The sequence below is a fragment of the Pantherophis guttatus genome, chromosome 1 (genome assembly GCF_059756535.1).
Source record: "Pantherophis guttatus breed Tessera chromosome 1, ASM5975653v1, whole genome shotgun sequence".
Taxonomy (NCBI): Eukaryota; Metazoa; Chordata; class Lepidosauria; order Squamata; family Colubridae; genus Pantherophis; species Pantherophis guttatus.
The window spans coordinates 13,786,382-13,804,009 of record NC_142063.1 but is presented as its reverse complement, the minus strand read 5'-3'; the positions used below and the strand labels follow the sequence as shown (position 1 = coordinate 13,804,009).

The 17,628-nt window shown below is 47.8% G+C and overlaps 1 long non-coding RNA gene across 1 annotated transcript; it reads right to left on the bottom strand.

Moving 5' to 3' along the window:
- Positions 1 to 1,029: 1,029 nt before the first annotated feature.
- LOC117668584 (uncharacterized) lies at positions 1,030 to 7,014 on the bottom strand. The gene is made up of 2 exons (XR_004592316.3): positions 6,907 to 7,014; positions 1,030 to 2,066 (listed from the first exon to the last, which is right to left on the bottom strand). It is a non-coding gene; the product is annotated as an uncharacterized LOC117668584 (long non-coding RNA).
- Positions 7,015 to 17,628: the final 10,614 nt, after the last annotated feature.

Below are 17,628 nucleotides of genomic sequence, written 5' to 3'. Positions count from 1 at the left end.
ACAGCCTCCTGCAGCCCTCTGCCAGTGAAAATGGAGCTCGGGTGGGCCGCGTGCGTCGGTGGGTCATAGGTCACTTTTTTTCAGTGCCATTGTAACTTCGAATGGTCACTAAACGAACAGCTACAAGTCAGGGACTACCTGTAAACAGCTCAAAGGACCCGATCCACTTCCTCAGGTGTCATCAGCTCAAATTCAATTCAGATCAGACCAGTGATGAAATCCCAATTTTTTTTTTTACTACTGGTTCTGTGGGCATGGCATGGGAAGCATGGTGTGGCTTGGTGGGTGTGTCGGGGAAGAATCCTGCAAAATCTCCATTCCCACCCCACTCCAGAGGAAGGATACTGCAAAATCCTCATTCCCTCCCCACTCCTGGGGGAAGGATATTGCAAAATCTCCATTCCAACCCCACTCTGGGGCCAGCCAGAGGTGGTATTTGCCAGTTCTCTGAACTACTCAAAATTTCCACTACCGGTTCTCCAGAACCTGCCTGGATCACACCCCTGGACCAGGACCTAAGCATTTTAATCTATTCCCCTGAGTCTGAGTTCAGGTTCCAGCCAATCTAAGTGATTTTATCTATCAAGATAGCCTGAATCATTGTTCCAGCAGCCCAACCGATGTTCCAAGCGATAAGGCCCAGATCACCCTAAACATGGCCGCTGGACAGTTATCAGCAGATGGATAAGGGTGGGAAAACATGACCAGGTTCAATGGCTTGCGTAAACACAGCCAGGATATGACAATCTGTTTGTGCTGTTTGAGGTGGCAGAGAAAACCCGGGTGTTTCCCTTTTCTTGAAGGTACGTATGCTTAGTAGAACATTAGGGAGGGTGGACAGGAAGACACACACACAAATTCAACTGGAAGGGTTAGGACTTAAGAACAAATGCTGAATCAGGGAACAAATCTTGATTCAGCTTCCTGATTCGAAGCAGCCGATCTGATGTGTACAAGGTTGAGGTATGGCGAGGGCTACTTCCCCTGCTTTGAAACACCCCCCCCCCCACACACACACACCAAAAATTCTTAAGTAACATCCTCCTTTTATTTCTGGCCCAGCTGCCTGGAAGTTATGACTGATGGGTTTATTTGAGTGGCAGCTTCTAACTGCAGAAATCATGTGTGGCTAAAGTGGGGGAGGAGCAGATCCCCCCTCCCCCCAAGAGAAAATTGAGGGAGGACAATGCCAGGATGCGATCCAGTTGTGCAGAAGATCAGTTCGGCTCTACAGTTCATTAACATCTCAAAGCTCGTCACTCTCCAGTGGGCTGCTCAAGTTAAATCTCATTTTCTCCCGTGAGGGGGAAAAAAAATGTGCCCGCACTTAAGGTCAGGTGGTTTTAAAACATTTTGTGCCCAAATCCTGCGCTTGCCAACGGAGTGTAGCCGATGAGATTGAGCCACTTAAAAAGATGTGTCACATTCGGACAGAAAGTTCCCTGACGTTGCGTTTTCTACCGAAGGTTCCTCTGGGAATGAGTCAGTCACCCTTCCCAATCACCCCCACCCCCACCCCAAGCCTTGCAGGGAAAGTCACAGGATGGCGGTTTGAGTTCTGCTGATTTAAAAACCTCTCTGTTTCGTTTGGACACACCCAAGATCCACGTATGATATTTCCAGTCATAGTGGACAGTGGGGGCTAGATTGGGAAATCTAAGCGAAAAAGGGTTTAGGAACAAATTTACATACAGAATTTACCGAAGAATTGAGTAACCTTGGTTTACTTGCATGGTTTTTTGGTTGCACTCTACTCGAATGAATGTAATCTTGGCTTGTGCTCCTAGGTATCAATTCTTGAGGTAGAAGAATCTTCAGTTTGAATAATGCACTAAGCTCACTGATAAGAAGGGAATAATTGTAGCTCGGGGTTGAATTATGGAGTCCTTGGTGCACTCTGAGCTTGGCTGTTTTCTTGCAGATGTTTCATTACCCAATCTAGGTAACATCATCGGTACACTAAGATCAAGATGCTCAACGTTTCCTTGAAGAAGCTGGATTGATTATGTGCGGTCAAGTTGGTGTCCACGCTTGGCAACCACATGGATTGAGAAGACGTTGAGACTCTAGAAAGAGTGCAGAGAAGGGCAACAAAAATGATTAAAGGGACCAGAGGCTAAAACCAGGGGTGAAATCCAGCAGGTTCTGACAGGTTCTGGAGAACCGGTAGCGGAAATTTTGAGTAGTTTGGAGAACCGGTAAATACCACTTCTGGCTGGCCCCAGAGTGGGGAGGGAATGGGGATTTTGCAATATCCTTCCTCCAGGAGTGGGGTGGGAATGGAGATTTTGCAGTATCCTTCCCCCGCCACGCCCACCAAGCCACACCATGCTCACCAAGCCACGCCCACAGAACTGGTAGTAAAAAAATTCAGAATTCACCACTGGCTAAATTATACAAAGAACATTTGCAGGAAATGGGTATGTCTAGTCCAATGAAAAGGAAGAGTAGGGATGACATGATAGCAGTGCTCCAATATCTCAGGGGTTGGCATAAAAAAAGAGGGAGTCAAGCTATTCTCCAAAACGTCTAAAGGCAGAACAATGGATGGAAACTAATCAAGGAGAGAAGCAACCTAGAACTAAGAAGAAACTTCCTAACAGAACAATTAACCAATGGAACGACTGGCCTTCAGAAGTTGAGAATGCTCCAACACTGGAAGTTAATAAGAAGGGATTGGACAGTCATTTGTCTGGAATGGTATAGGACAGTGATGGCTAACCTTTTTGCCATCGTGTGCCAGGAGAGGGGGGCGGGGGAGGGTCGTGCGCGCACATGCCCATGCGCATATGTGCGCAACCCCCTCCCCCCCCCGCTCCTGGCACATGATGGCCTGGTAGGCCCGTTTTTCTTTCTTACCTGGTTCCAGATCCTCTCTGTGTATCTGGGAAGGGCGAAAACAGCCTTTCCCACTCCCTTGGAGGCCCTACGGAGGCTGAAATGGCCCATTTCCCAACTCTCGGTGGGACAGGAAGTGACGTTTTTTGCTGTCCCCAGCCTCCAGTACCTCTCTAGGAGTCTCTAGGAGCCTCTCTAGGAGTCTCTGGAGTCTGGGGACAGGAAAAAACGTCACTTCCTGTCCCACCGGGAGTCGGGAAATGGGCCCTTTCAGCCTCCGTAGGGCCTCCAAGGGAGTGGGAAAGGCTGTTTTCGCCCTCCACAGATACACAGAGAGGATCTGAAGCCAGGTAAGAAAGAAAAATGGGCCTTCCCCACCCCGCCCCCAGGCCCTCCAGAGGCAGGAAACAGCCTGTTTCCCTGCTTCTGGTGGACCCAGAAGGTCCGAAAATCAGCTGGCCAGCATGCGCATGCGCCCCAGAGCTGAGCTGGCGTGCCCACTAATATGGCTCCGTGTGCCACCTGTGGCACGCGTGCCATAGATTCGCCATCACGGGTATAGGATCTGCTTGTGCGGGGGTTGGACTAGAAGACTTCCAAGGTTCCTTCCAACTCTCTCTCCAACCTGGTTCTGCAGATCTTTCAGCGGTGTACCCATCACCATTGTATTTGAGAATCACGCTTACTGCGGGTCATCTTCTGCTTCTCTTCCTTTACTCTTTCCCAACTTCATGGACTTCTTCAGAGAGCTTGGTTTTAATGCTGATTGATGATGGGTGATCAAGAGAAGGTCAACATTTAGTGACCACCAAAACAAACTTTCCTCAGAATCATTTGTCCCCAATCTGGTAGATCAAGCCTTCCAACGGTACACCCAGGGGTGAAAATCCAGCAGGTTCTGGTGAACCGGTAGCGGAAATTTTAAGTAGTTCAGAGAACTGGCAGATATCACCTCTGGCTGGCCCCAGAGTGGAGTGGGAATGGGGATTTTGCAGTATCCTTCCCCTGCCACGCCCACCAAGCCACACCCACCAAGCCACACCACACCCACAGAACCGGTAGTAAAAAAAATTGGATTTCACCACTGGGTACACCCATCACTGATGTTATGAATCCATCACCCGTGCTTGGGGTCATTTCACTTTCCTTCCACCAACGTCATGGACTCTCAAGGGAGCTGGGCCTTCACATAATGTTCTCAGTCATCCAGGTCATGGTTGTCCCAAAGGTGCTTTTTTCAAGAGACAACGGGACTTCCTGGTTTTTCCTTGAAGACGTTTCGCTTCTCATCTGAGAAGCTGAAGAAGCGAAACGTCTTCAAAGAAAAACCAGAAAATCCAGTTGCCTCTTGAAAAAAGCACCTTTTGGGTCTTCATATAATGTTTTTCAAACATGATAATTTGAACTGAGTAATTTGCACCTTAAGTAAGAACTGTGGGTTGGTTGAGTTGTTCTCCGGAATATATTTCACTTCAATGGAACAAAGGACACTGTCCCTCTGAGCATAGAAGGAGTACATCTCTCTCAGAAAAGAGCTTTTTTTCCCCTGTAGCTTCTATGAGGCAGGGATCCCTGAATACAAGTAGTCCTCCACTTACAACTGTTCATTTAGCAACCATTCAGAGTTACGCGATTCCTGATAAAAGTGATGTAGAACTCATCCACGGAAAGGGCCCGCAACCTGGGTGTCCTCCTGGACGCAAGGCTGTCTTTAGAAGGGCATATGACGGCCGTGGCCAGGGGGGCTTTTTATCAGGTTCACCTGATACGCCAGTTGCGCCCCTTTCTGGATCGGGACTCCCTACGCACGGTCACTCAAGCACTCGTCACCTCTCGTCTGGACTATTGTAACGCTCTCTACATGGGGCTCCCCTTGGGGTGCACCCGGAGGCTCCAACTGGTACAGAATGCGGCCGCGCAAGAGATTATGGGAGTGACGGGGCACTCCCATGTGACTCCTCTCCTGCGCGAGCTGCATTGGCTTCCGGTGGACTTCCGGGTATGCTTCAAGGTGTTGGTGATCACCTTTAAAACGCTCCATGGCTTAGGGCCGGGGTACTTAACGGGACCGCCTTCTGCCACCAATTGCCTTCCACCAGCCAGTTCGCTCCTACAGAGAGGGCCTCCTAAGGGTGCCGTCGGCCAGACAATGTCGGCTGGCGGCCCCCAGGGGGAGAGCCTTCTCTGTGGTGGCACCTACCTTCTGGAACAATCTACCCCCAGAGATACAAGTGATCTCCGACCTCCGGACTTTTCTTCGGGCCCTAAAAACCTATTTTTTTCAGTTAGCCGGGCTGTCCTGATTTTATGGTTGGTTTTATAATTTGATATGGATTTTAATTGAAATGTTTTAAATTACGGGCCAAATTTATTTAATTATTTAAAATCTATTTTTAACTTTTGTGTATAAATGTTTTTTATCTTGGCTGTTCACCGCCCTGAGTCCGAAAGGAGAAGGGCGGTATAGAAATTTGAAAAATAAATAAATAAAATAAATCCTCATACGTACCACTATTCAGTGGTGAGATGCAGCCGGTTCTATCCAGCTCGGGCAAACCGGTAGCGCACCCGCCCACCCGCCCGGACATCATCACGTCCCGTTTTTGATGTTCTTCACATGCACAAAAGATCCTGTGCATGTACAGAGGTGTTGCGCGCAAGCGAAGCGAGTGTGCGCGCATGCTCCTATTTGCAAACCGGTAGCAAATGTAAGTGGATTTCACCCCTGCGGCTATTGCAGAATTCCCATAGTCGTGTGATCAAAATCCAGGCACTTGAGGACTAGCATGTATTTAACAATGGCTGCAGGGCCCCATTATTGCCATTTTGTCAGTTTCCATCAGGCAAAGTCAATGGGGAAAGCTGGATTCACTTAATGACAGTGTGACTCACTTAGTAACTGCAGTGATTCACTTAAAAACTGGGTGGGAAAGGTAAATCTGGGTGTGACTCACTTAACAACAGTCTTGCTTAACAATGGAAATTCTGGTCCCAGTTGTAGTCAAAGACTACCTATATATTAAATCAGTGGTGAAATCCAAATTATTTTACTACCGGTCCTGTGAACGTGGTGTGGCATGGTGGGCGTGGTGTGGTTTGGTGGGTGTGGCTTGGTGGGCGTGGCAGGGGAAGGATACTGCAAAATCTCCATTCCCACCCTACTCCAGGAGCCAGCAAGAGGTGCATTTGCTGGTTCTCTGAACTGCTCAAAATTTCTGCTACTGGTTCTCCAGAACCTGCTGGATTTCACCCCTGTATTAAATACAATACAAGTAGACCTCCGTTTACAACCGTTCATTTAGTGACTATTCAAAGTTACGACGACATTGAAAAAAGTGACTTGATCGTTTTTCACATTTTAGGACCGCTGTAGCATCCCCATGGTCACGTGATCAAAATTCAGACACTTGGCAGCTGACTCATATTTATGACGTCTGCAGTGCCCCGGGGCCATGTAATCCCCTTTTGTGACCTCCTGACAAGCAAGGTCAATGGGGAAGCCAGATTCACTTAACAACGATGTTATTAACTTAACTGCAATGATTCACTTAACAAAAGATCATAAAATGGGGCAAAACTCACTTAACAAATGTCTCAGTAACCGAAATTTGGGCTCGGTTGAGGTTGCAAATTGAGGACGATCTGTATTGTAAAAAGATTTTTACATAAAACAGCCGAGCAGCTGGTCAGGCTTTACTTGAAGCACCCCTATTCAATTCCAATCCGGAGTAATTTTATTAATAACTTTACTCTGATTTTGTTTCATTTCTTCCTTTTGCCTCCTCGTTAACCTTCATTTCCCCTCCCCACCCCCTTCTTCAGCACCTGCAGTCCAGCAAGCAAGGCATGCAAATTCTCTTGCCAAAAAAAATCATGTTGTTTAGCCGGAGCTGAGCAGCGGCGTGGCTGAATTGCAAAGCAAGCCTGAAATCTCGTTGCAAAGTGCCAAGAATTTTGCAAATCAGACTCAGTCAATCAGGTTTCCTTCTTCCCCACTCCAGGATGCTAAAAAAAAAAAAATTAAAAAAAAAAAATTACAGCTCGCCCTCCGTTTCCCCTCCGGCTCACCTCATATTGGCATTCTTCCTGCCCCCTTGGCGCACGTGAGCACGCTTACGAAAATGCAGCCTAAATGGATCGTTTTTGGAATTTCCTCCCCCCTCCCCTCCACCGTTGGCTGATGTGTGTGCCGTTTGGTGTAACCGTTTCCAGGGAGACCAAGTGGAGGCCACATCCCGGGTGGAATGCAAGGCCTGACGTAACGCCGGCACTTCCAGCAGCTGCGGCTTTGGCCTGGTTTCCCGCTTTCTCGTTCGGTGCTTCCTCTTTGGGCTTTATGAGTCATGGAGTGTCTCCAGGCCAGAAAAAAAAGAAGAAGGAAGGAAAGAAAAAAAAGGAAAGGAAAGGAAAAGCTAGGCTGCATCAGATTTGGGCCAGCTGGATAGATGTATGTGTAGGGAGGGTGGGGGCTTTGAAATGTCTTTTCTTTTTGCTTTGATGGTCCTTCACCCTTTGCTCAACCTAAGAGGAAGTGGAGCTGCTAAGAGGGGACTTTCAGAGAGGAAGACATGTGTCTCCTTGGCTAGGGGCCAGGGTACCAATATTTGAGGGGCTGCCAGAGAGAAGAGGGGGTCATCCCAGGGGTGAAATTCAGCAGGTTCTGGAGAACCGGTAGCGGAAATTTTGAGCAGTTCAGAGAACCAGCAAATGCCACCTCTGGCTGGCCCCAGAGTGGGGTGGGAATGGAGATTTCGCAATATCCTTCCCCCAGGAGTGGGGAGGGAATGAGGATTTTGCAGTATCCTTCCCCTGCCATGCCCACCAAGCCACACCCACAGAACTGGTAGTAAAAAAAAAATTGGATTTCACACCACTGGGGTCATCCTGTTCTCCAAAGCCCCTGAAGGCAGGACAAGAAGCAACGGATGGCTACGAATCAAGGAGAGAAGCAACCTGGAATTAAGGAGAAACTTCCTAACAGCGCGAACAATTAATCAGTGGGACAACTTGCCTCCAGAAGTTGTGGATGCTCCATCGCTGGAGGCTTTTAAGAAGAGATTGGACAGCCATTCGTTCGGAATGGTATAAGGCAGCAGGTGTCAAACTCAAGGTGCTTAAATCTGGCCTGGAAATAGCAAAGGACCGCCCCCACGGTGCCTCTGGCAGCCAAAACGGGGCACGTCCCGCGCCCCGTTTTTGCCCTGGATGGCCTCCTGCAGCACTCTCCTGGCCAAAATGCCCCCCCCGTAGCCCATTCTCTGCCTGGACAGCCTCCTGCAGTACTCTGCCATAGCTCCCCCACACCCCATTTTGGCCAGTTGGGTACTGCAGGAGGCCATCCAGGCCAAGGCCATGGGGGGGCCGTGCATGTCCCACCTGTGCCCCATTTTGGCTGGCAGGGTGCTGCAGGAGGCATCTGTCCCATGTCCCCCCCGCCACCCAGCCTGCAGAGGAGAAGTACAATGCTGATCTGGCCCTTGAAGAAGTCCAGTTTGACACTCCTGGTACAGGGTCTCCTGCTTTGAACATGGGGGTGGTCTAGAAGACCTCCAAGGTCCCTATCAGATATGTATTGATGGTCGTGCTCATTTGGTTCTACGAGGTCAATACAGCTTCAGGTTCAAAAGGTTGTTTTATTATTTACAAATATATACATGCATACAATAATGAACAGGGTGTCCTGTTGCATTTTTACCCTAACTGTATGACTCAGATGTTGAGAGGAGAGAGAAGTTCACGTGTTGTCTCGCTGAGAGATAGATGAGAGAGAGAGAGAAAAAATGGGGAAGATATCCAAGTGGTTTCTAGGTAAAAAGTCCAATAAGAGAGTTCATTGGCTGATATAGTCACATGTGATGTCTGTAAAGACTTAACCCCTTCTAGTCTCTGGTGCATCATATGCAGGCAATATCGGACAGTCCCTTCCACCTCTGTTATTCTGTTAGTTTCCAAAGCACCAGAGGACAAAGCAAAAGTTGAATGTAAAGTTATCATGGAGAGATTTGAAACTAAGGAGACATTTCAATTAATAAGTGGAACATTTTGCCTTCAGAAGTTGTGGGTTTTCCAACAATGGAAGTTTTTGGGATTGTACAACTATTTGTGCAAAACGGGATATTCTTGAGCAAAGGGTTGGACTAGAAGACCTCCAACTCTGTTTTTCTTTAGTTTTTTTCCATACTGATGTAACTTGAAACAGTCACTAAATGAATTGTTGTAAGTCGAGGCCTCCCTGCATCCAGCAAAAACTGGATTTTTGAGAACCAGAATGGGCACACTCCCAAAATAGCTGCTGTGATTGGCATCCTCAATCACAAAACACCCATTTACTGGAAGGGAAATTTATCTCTGCTACGTTGAACTTAAATCTTTGTGTCTTTGAAGGCTCGATCTGCCAACTTCTCAAAAGTCATCCTGGATTGTAGCTTCCCCTGATTAGATTTCTTTAGAATCTCTCTGGATTTGATGTGACGCCCTAACAGAGAATTGTGCTTGAAGTGTCTTAGTTCAGGGGTGGGCAAATATGGCCCCTTTATGACCTGTGGACTTCAACTTCCAGAATTCCTGAGCCAGCTTGGCTGTCTCAGGAATTCTGGGAGTTGAAGTCCACAGGTTGTAAAAGGGCCACAGTTGCCCACCCCGTCTTAGTTTGTAGCATGCCAGCTTCGTGTTTTGTTTTGTTTTTATTCAAGGAATTAAAATTACCAAATTGGACAAGTCAAGTCCACTAGATTAGTGTTTCTCAACCTGGGCCACTTTAAGATGTGGGGACTTCAACTCCCAGAATCCCCCAGTCAGCTGTTAAGACCTTGGTAGTGGAAAGTTAAGTGAGATATCAAACAAGATCAACCAAATAAATATAAGGGGTTGGAGCCAATCAGGACTGCTGTCAATCAGTCGGTCCACCAATCAGCACTGTGAGAGCCTCGTGATGTCACTTTGCACATCAAGGTGACCCTCTTCTGACTTTGAGCTGTTTCTGACAGCTGAGCCCAGGCAGTGCCAGCTCAAAACTTGGGCACAGTTTCCACCCCAGGCCTGCATAGCTGGAATGCAAACACAACTGATTTGCACAACTGACGCCTTCACTGACAGATGAGGCACCCTCCACCCCAGCGGTAACTGTTGGGGAAAAGCACCTCCCTTCCTTTGCAAATATGGAAAGGATGTGTCCCTTGCCGGGTGGGAGGGAAGGACTGCACAATCCAGGGCCAAGCACAAAGTTTTGCAAGCAAGGAACTCTAGTTCAAACCCTGTTATCTCTGGGGCGAGGATTCAGGCTAGCTCGAGTTGATACGCTCAAACCTGGTTAATGGAAACCAGAGCTTGTCATCATGCGTTGTGTCCATGCTGCGGGATTATTATATCTTGGTGTTATCAAGTTAAGACCATGGGTAGAACGACTGTTATTTATTTATTTTATTATTCATATTTCTATGCCGCCCACTCTCCGAGGACTCTGGGCGGCTTACACCAAAGACAGTATACTAAATAGCATATTGCCCCCAACAATCTGGGTCCTCATTTTACCCACCTTGGAAACATGGAAGGCTGAGTCAACCTTGAGCCGGTGAGATTTGATCCGCTGATCTAGCAGTTAGCTGAAGTAGCTGCAGTACTGCACCCTAACCACTGTGCCACATCGGCTCTGTAACTAGTTAACTAAATCTGTAACTAATAAGTTAACTAGTTAACTTATGTCAGCTGCTGTGTATTTACTTAGGATGTTTTTATTGTTTTAAAACTAATCAGTTTTAAATCATATAAAGGCACCTGGCTAAAAAACAGGAGACTGTGAGTTCTAGTCCTGCCTTAGACATGAAAGCCAGCTGGGTGACTTTGGGCCAATCACTAGGAGAAGGTGAGTTCTAGTCCTCCCTTAGGCATGAAAGCCAGCTGGGTAACTTTGGGCCAATCACCAGGAGAAGGTGAGTTCTAGTCCTGCCTTAGGTATGAAAGTCAGCTGGGTGACTTTGGGCCAATCACCAGGAGAAGGTGAGTTCTAGTCCTCCCTTAGGTATGAAAGTCAGCTGGGTGACTTTGGGCCAATCACTAGGAGAAGGTGAGTTCTAGTCCTCCCTTAGGTATGAAAGCCAGCTGGGTGACTTTGGGCCAATCACCAGGAGAAGGTGAGTTCTAGTCCTGCCTTAGGTATGAAAGTCAGCTGGGTGACTTTGGGCCAATCACCAGGAGAAGGTGAGTTCTAGTCCTCCCTTAGGCATGAAAGCCAGCTGGGTGACTTTGGGCCAATCATTAGGAGACATGAGTTCTAGTCCTGCCTTAGGCATGAAAATGAGCTAGATGACTTTGGACCAATCAGCTGAAGACGGTACATTGTAGTCCCTCCTTAGACATGAAAGCCACTCGGTGACCTTGGGCCATCCTCCTCTATCAGCTCAACTCTTTTAATAATTTAATAACTTGGCAGGGTTGTTGTGTGGAAAATAGGAGGAGGAAGGTGTGTTGGATATGTTCACCATCTTGCGTTATTGCTAAGAATAATAAAGGCGGGATACAAATCAATCAGCAGCACTGATGACGTTACCTAATTTGGGTAACGAAACGTCTGCAAGAAAACCGCCAAGCTCAGAGAGCACCAAGCACCCCGCAGATCAATAAAATGATTTTTATGTTTTTAACTCTTCTCTTTTGGGGGGGGGGGAATTGTAAGCAGCCTAGAGTCATTGATTGAGATGGGCAGCTACACAGTAGGAGCTGAATAAATAAGTCAAAAATGCTGCAGGATAGGTTGGTTTGTGATTTCAAGAGTCCATCAACTTCTCGTGGGGAATAAGTTTGTTAGTCTTCCATTGAAATCAAACTTTTAATTCAAGAATGAATGTACTTAGTAATTGAAGGTCTCTAGATTCCAGAAAGGTTGATTCGCATCAATAAATTCAGTAAAGTTATTAGACTGGGTTTTTTTTTTTCTTAAAAAACAATATTTTGAGAACTGCATTTCAGCGGAATTGGCTTCCTTTGTAGTACAGCAGTGGTGGGTTCCTCCCGGTCCGGTCTGGTTCGGCCGAGCCGGTAGCGGTGACGATATGACGTCACCGAACCGGTTCTCCCCACCCCCCAAGTTATTCTTATCTTTTATTTGGTCCCCCCCCCAAATCTATTGCTGCCTTCTGAGTCCCAGCTGATGACTAGAGGGAAAAAAACTGTTTAAACTCTTGCCGCGGGGCTTCAAAGGGCCGCCCTACAGCTGATCAGTGTTAAAAGCGAACAAATGAGTCTGGTCGTAAGTGCGAGGACTGGTCGTAAGTGCAAGGACCTTCCAGAAATGACTGACCAGCTAGCCACGCCCACCTAGTCACATGACCTCCAAGCCACACCCACAAAATAAGCCATGCCCACAGAATCGGTAGTAAAAAAATTTAGAACCCACCCCTGTAGTACAGTATCTGTGTAGATTATTTTAGCCATTCCATATATTTTTCTGAGAAGGTCTGGAGACCTTTCACCAGACTCAAAATCAGAGGTGGGATTCACTTACCTTCCCTACCGGTTCACAAATGTAAGTGCGAGCACGCATACGCAGTAGTCGTGCATTACGTCCAGGTGGGTAGGCAGAGCCCAGGGGTGAAATCCAGCAGGTTCTGACAGGTTCTGGAGAACCGGTAGCAGAAATTTTGATTAGTTTGGAGAACCGGTAAATACCATCTCTGGCTGGCCCCAGAGTGGGGTGGGAATGGAGATTTTGCAGTATCCTTCCCCCAGGAGAGGGGAGGGAATGGGGATTTTTGTAGTATCCTTCCCCTGGAGTGGGGTGGGTATGGAGATTTTGCAGTATCCTTCCCCTGCCACGCCCACCAAGCCACGCCCACAGAACCGGTAGTAAAAAAAAAATTGGATTTCACCACTGGCAGAGCCTCCCGCAGTCACCACTACCAGTTTGCACGATCCGGAGAGAACCGGCTGAATCCCACCACTGCTCCAAAGGATCCATAGCACAAAAAGGTTAAAATGTGGGTCTACCCTTTTTGATGTGGCAGGGGAGCATGGGTCTACATTTCAGGAGATGGATTCCTTAGGGCAGGAGGGGACAACTAGGGGAAAAAAATCCAATAAAAAGACTGAATTTCATATATTCACTGGAATAGTGAGCCTTGGTGGCGCAGCAGACTAAAGCACTGTTAAGTAACACCAGCTGCCTGCAATTACTGCAAGTTCAAATCTCACCAGGCTCAAGGTTGACTCAGCCTTCCATCCTTTCGAGGTAGGTAAAATGAGGACCCGGATTGTGAGGGCAATAAGCTGACTTTGTATAAAAAAGAAAAACCGCTTGGGGGGGGCGAAAGCCCTACTAAGCAGGTATATACAAAAGTATGAAGGCTATTGCTTAACGCATTGTAAGCCGCCCTGAGTCTCCGGAGAAAGGGCAGCATATAAATCGAACCAATAAAATAAATAAAATAAATAAATAAAAATAAACAGCCTGCCCCAAATAGTGCAGAGGGCAAGAGAAGAGCAACAAAGATGATTAGGGGACTGGAAGCTAAAACATATGATGAACGGTTGCAGGAATTGGGCATGGCCTGAGCAGGGGGTTGGACTAGAAGACCTCCAAAGTCCCTTCCAACTTTGTTATTCCTGGATGAGATTCTGTTTTTCTTTAATAGCATTTCCTTTTTTTTTTTTTTTGGGGAGTTCGCCCAGGTGGGATCTCAAGTCAGCAGAGAAACATCCTTGCTGGCTATGCAGTTTGTTTGGAAACCTGTCCCGACCTGTCAAGTTTCTCCCCCTTTGGCTGCAAAATGCCGCTTGCTTTGTCTGGCCAACTTTTCCGAAGCTGTTGAATCTCTTCCTCCTCCTCCCCAACTCCTTCCTCGGCTGTTGCTCATCTGTTGATCGGTGATGATGTGTGAGAATGTGTGTGTGTGTGTATCCAGGGGAAGAAGAATGAAACCCAGACTGCATTTATACATCTGCAAAACCAATTAGGATCTAGAAGAACAATCAGAAGTGGAGACAAAAACTAGCCGTGGAAATGTTTTTGAATCAAGTTAGGGATGGAGAGAGTTTGGATCGGTTCTGATTCTTTTAACTGGATCTTAGTCAATTGTAAGAGAAAGGCAGACAGTGACTTGGCTTCCACAGCGTCATGTAGGCCAGGGGTCTCCAACCTTGGCAACTTTTAAGACTTGTGGATTTCAACTCCCAGAGTTCCTCAGCCAGCAAAGCTTGGTGGACTTCAACTCCCAGAGTTCCTCAGCCAGCAAAGCTTTGCTGGCTGAGGAACTCTGGGAGTTGAAGTCCACAAGTCTTAAAAGTTGCCAAGGTTGGAGACCCCGGATGTAGGCCACACTGCTTTTGCACAAACATTATCATCGGTGTTCTTTGCACAACAATCTCACCACACCTGGAATGTTTGGACATAATTGTATAGATCGTCCTTTAACAGCTCGTTTAGTGACCATTTGAAGTTACAATGGCACTGAAAAAAAAGTGACTTATGCCTCTTTTTCACACGTATGACCACTGCAGCATCCCAAGGGATTTATATTCAGATGCAACTCGGTTGCAGTGTCCCAGGATCATGGGATCCAATTTTGTGACCTTCTGGCAAGCAAAGTCAATGAGGAAACCAGATTCACTTAACAACCGTGTTATTCAGTTAACTGTGGTGATTCCCTTAATAACCGTGGCAAGAAAGGTCACAAAATGGGGCAACAAATGTTTTGACTTAGCACATTTTGGGCTCAGTGGTAGTCGTTAGTTTAGCTTATTTAAGACTGAAATTGTTTTTATTTCATATTGTTTGCCGCTCGAAGACGCTCATCGAGTTGGCCAGCTATATCAATGGATTAATTAATTGAAAAAAAAAAATTGGACAGCAAATCAGGCAGAGAGGGGTAGCCTTGTGCAGGGCCCCAACCTTATTCCTGTGCAGTAACATGCCCCCTTGTATTGTGTGTGTGTGTATTTTGTGTGTTGGAGATAACTGGTTTTGCAGGATGAGTCAGGGATAGTGGCAAACACCCCTATCAGGTTGGGACTCGGGAGGGAAGGGGGCTTGGCATACAGGAGATTCACACCACCTGTCATCTTTCTGCCTTTTTGTGACAAATTGCCACCCTGTGCTGTTCCAGGCACTGCTTGAAAAAAAGGATCTGGATTGTGTTAAGTGTAAAGTCTAAGTAATGGGCAATTTGAGAATTGGCTCTAAAGACCAATGTCAACGTGTAAGCCTTGTCTTAAATCAGTACTTTTCAAAGTTGGAATTCTGGGCGTTGAAGTCCGCTCATCTTAAAAGTTGCTAAGTTTGAAAAAAAAAAAAAACCTGCCTTAAATTAAGTTTATGAGATCTGTGGTACCCAAGTTTCCTGCATCGACAGCAGACTTTGTCAAGTATTTGCAAGCCATTGGCACATGTGTCATATAGACACCAGTGGAGGCAGAGAGTGTCCCCACCCGTGTGGAAAGGAGGGGCTTACCCTGAGTATAAAACCCCCTCCAACCTTTTCCACCTTGTTCTCTCCATCTCTCTTTTTTCATGTTTGTTCCTCATGAGACTTGATCTCTGTTGTACATAGTTAATATGATTTATCATATGAATAAATACGTTTAAGACATTTATTTATGCATCTGCCTCTGAATTCTTCTATGCTCCTGGGTGTTTCTACGATCCCAATTCCACAGATTTCTTGGCTGGACCCCCACTCTGACTATGGATGATGGAGGTTGCAACCCCAGCACCTTCCTTTTCGGACAAGCAAAGCAGAAACAAAGCGATCACATGACCCCGGGACGCTGCATGCAAATTGTGATCACGTGTCTACAAGGATGCCGAGATGGTCATAAGGCTGAGCACTCAGAATCAGAATCGAGCTGGAAGGGACCTTGGAGGTCAAGCAGGAGAGACTATACCAACTGCTAATAATGCTGCTAACAATGGCCTTCCTTGCAGGGTTGTTGTGAGGTCCTCACAAGCACGTAGAGCATAAAATCCTTCATGGAATAGCCAAGCTGCTAGTCAACCATTTTTTTTAGTGACCATTCGAAGTTACAGCAGCACTGAAAAAAAGTGACATATGACCGTTTTTCACACTTGCGTCATTCCCCCTGATCACGTGATCAGAATCCAGACGTTTGGCAACTGGCTCATATTTATGACGGTTGCCACCGTCCTGCGATCCCCTCCCTCCATGGGGAGGCCAGATTCACTCAAACAACCGCGACAAGAAAAATGGGGCAAAACCCGCATAACTCTCGCTTAGCAACCACAACGTTGGGGCTCGGTTGTGGTCATTAAGTGGAGGACACCCTTGTCCTTGAGTCTCTCCCACGCCACGACGTTTCTCCTCATCGGCTGCCCTAGTTTTTGGTCCTGCCGGTTGGGTATTATCCCGGCATCTGCCAAGAAAGCAGTTTTTAAAAAGATTTTCATCTGGAATTTCGCTCCCTTGGGCCAGGAGGCAAGTGAGAAAGATGGGTTCCAGTTGCTGCCTCTTGCCTTAACAAGGGGGGGGGGGTGTGGTGGTACACGGGGAAGGGAGGGGAAGGGTTCCCCAAGGCTGGGAGAGCCACACATTTAATTTTGCATAATTGAGCTTTGGGGTGGGGGGGGTTCAGAGCCAGGCAAGGCATCTTCAGTAAACGCAGCAGAGCATTGAGGACAAACAGGAAGGGAGCTTGATGGCGATGCCAGCGCAGGGAGCATGAATTGCAAAGAGGGGCTGGAGTTTCGGGGTTGCCCCCCCCCACTCTCCGGTCGGGAAAACCCAGCGCAAAGGGAAGAGGGAGCTTCCCGGAATCGGATCAATCGGGGGGGGTGGGGGTGGAGTGGGGGGTGAGCTTCTCGCCCGGCAGCGCCTCTTTTGTTTGAGGCCCCAGTTCTTGCATCACCGGCCTCCACCCCCCCCCACCCCCGCAGCCCCCCGGCTGTACACCCGCCTCTCCAGGACTCTCTCTCTCCCCCCCCCCCATCTCCTCCTCCTCCCAGCCGCTCCGGCCTCCTCCGTGTCAGCCACACAAAGGCCGGCCGAGCGGAGGAGCTGGATGGAGAGCAGACGCCGTGGGAGGCGCCGAGCCAGGCTGGCGCTGGGCTCTGGCAACCCTCTCCCAGGACCTCACACAAAGAGAAGGGCCAGCAGGCACCGGGCGGGCGCGGCGGTGGCGCAATTCCGCACCCGGCAAAGCGCGTCGAAAGGCTGCCTCCTACAGGCCGAGCGGCAACGTGGCAGGGCTTTTCTTTTTCTTTTTCTTTCTTTTTCTTTCTCTCCTTCCTTCTTCTCTCTCTCTCTCTTCCTCCCTCTCTTCTTTACTTTTCTTTCATTCTTTCTCTTCCCCCTTTTTTTTTCTTTCTTTCTCCTTCCACAAAGAAACCCTCTGTCTTTCCTTTTTCTTCTATCCTTCCTCCCCCCCTTTCCTCCCTTCCCTTCCCTACAAGGTGATCTATCCTTCCTTCCTTCCCCACTAAATCCTTCTTCCTTCCTCTTTCTTCTGTCTTTCCTTCCCCCTTTCCTCCCTTCCTTTCCCTTCCCTACAAGGTGATCTACCCTTCCTTCCTTCCTTCCTCCCTTCCTTCCCTCCTTCCCTCCACACTATATCCTTCTTCTTCCTTCCTCTTTCTTCTATCCTTCCTTCCCCCTTTCCTCCCTCCCTTCCCTGCAAGATGACCCTTCCTTCCTTCCTTCCTTCCTTCCTTCCTTCCTTCCTTCCTTCCTTCCTTCCTTTCCTCCCCACTAAATCCTTCTTCCTTCCTTTTTCTTCTATCCTTCCTTTCCCCCTTTCCTCCCTCCCTCCCCACTAAATCCTTCTTCCTTCCTCTTTTTTCTATCCTTC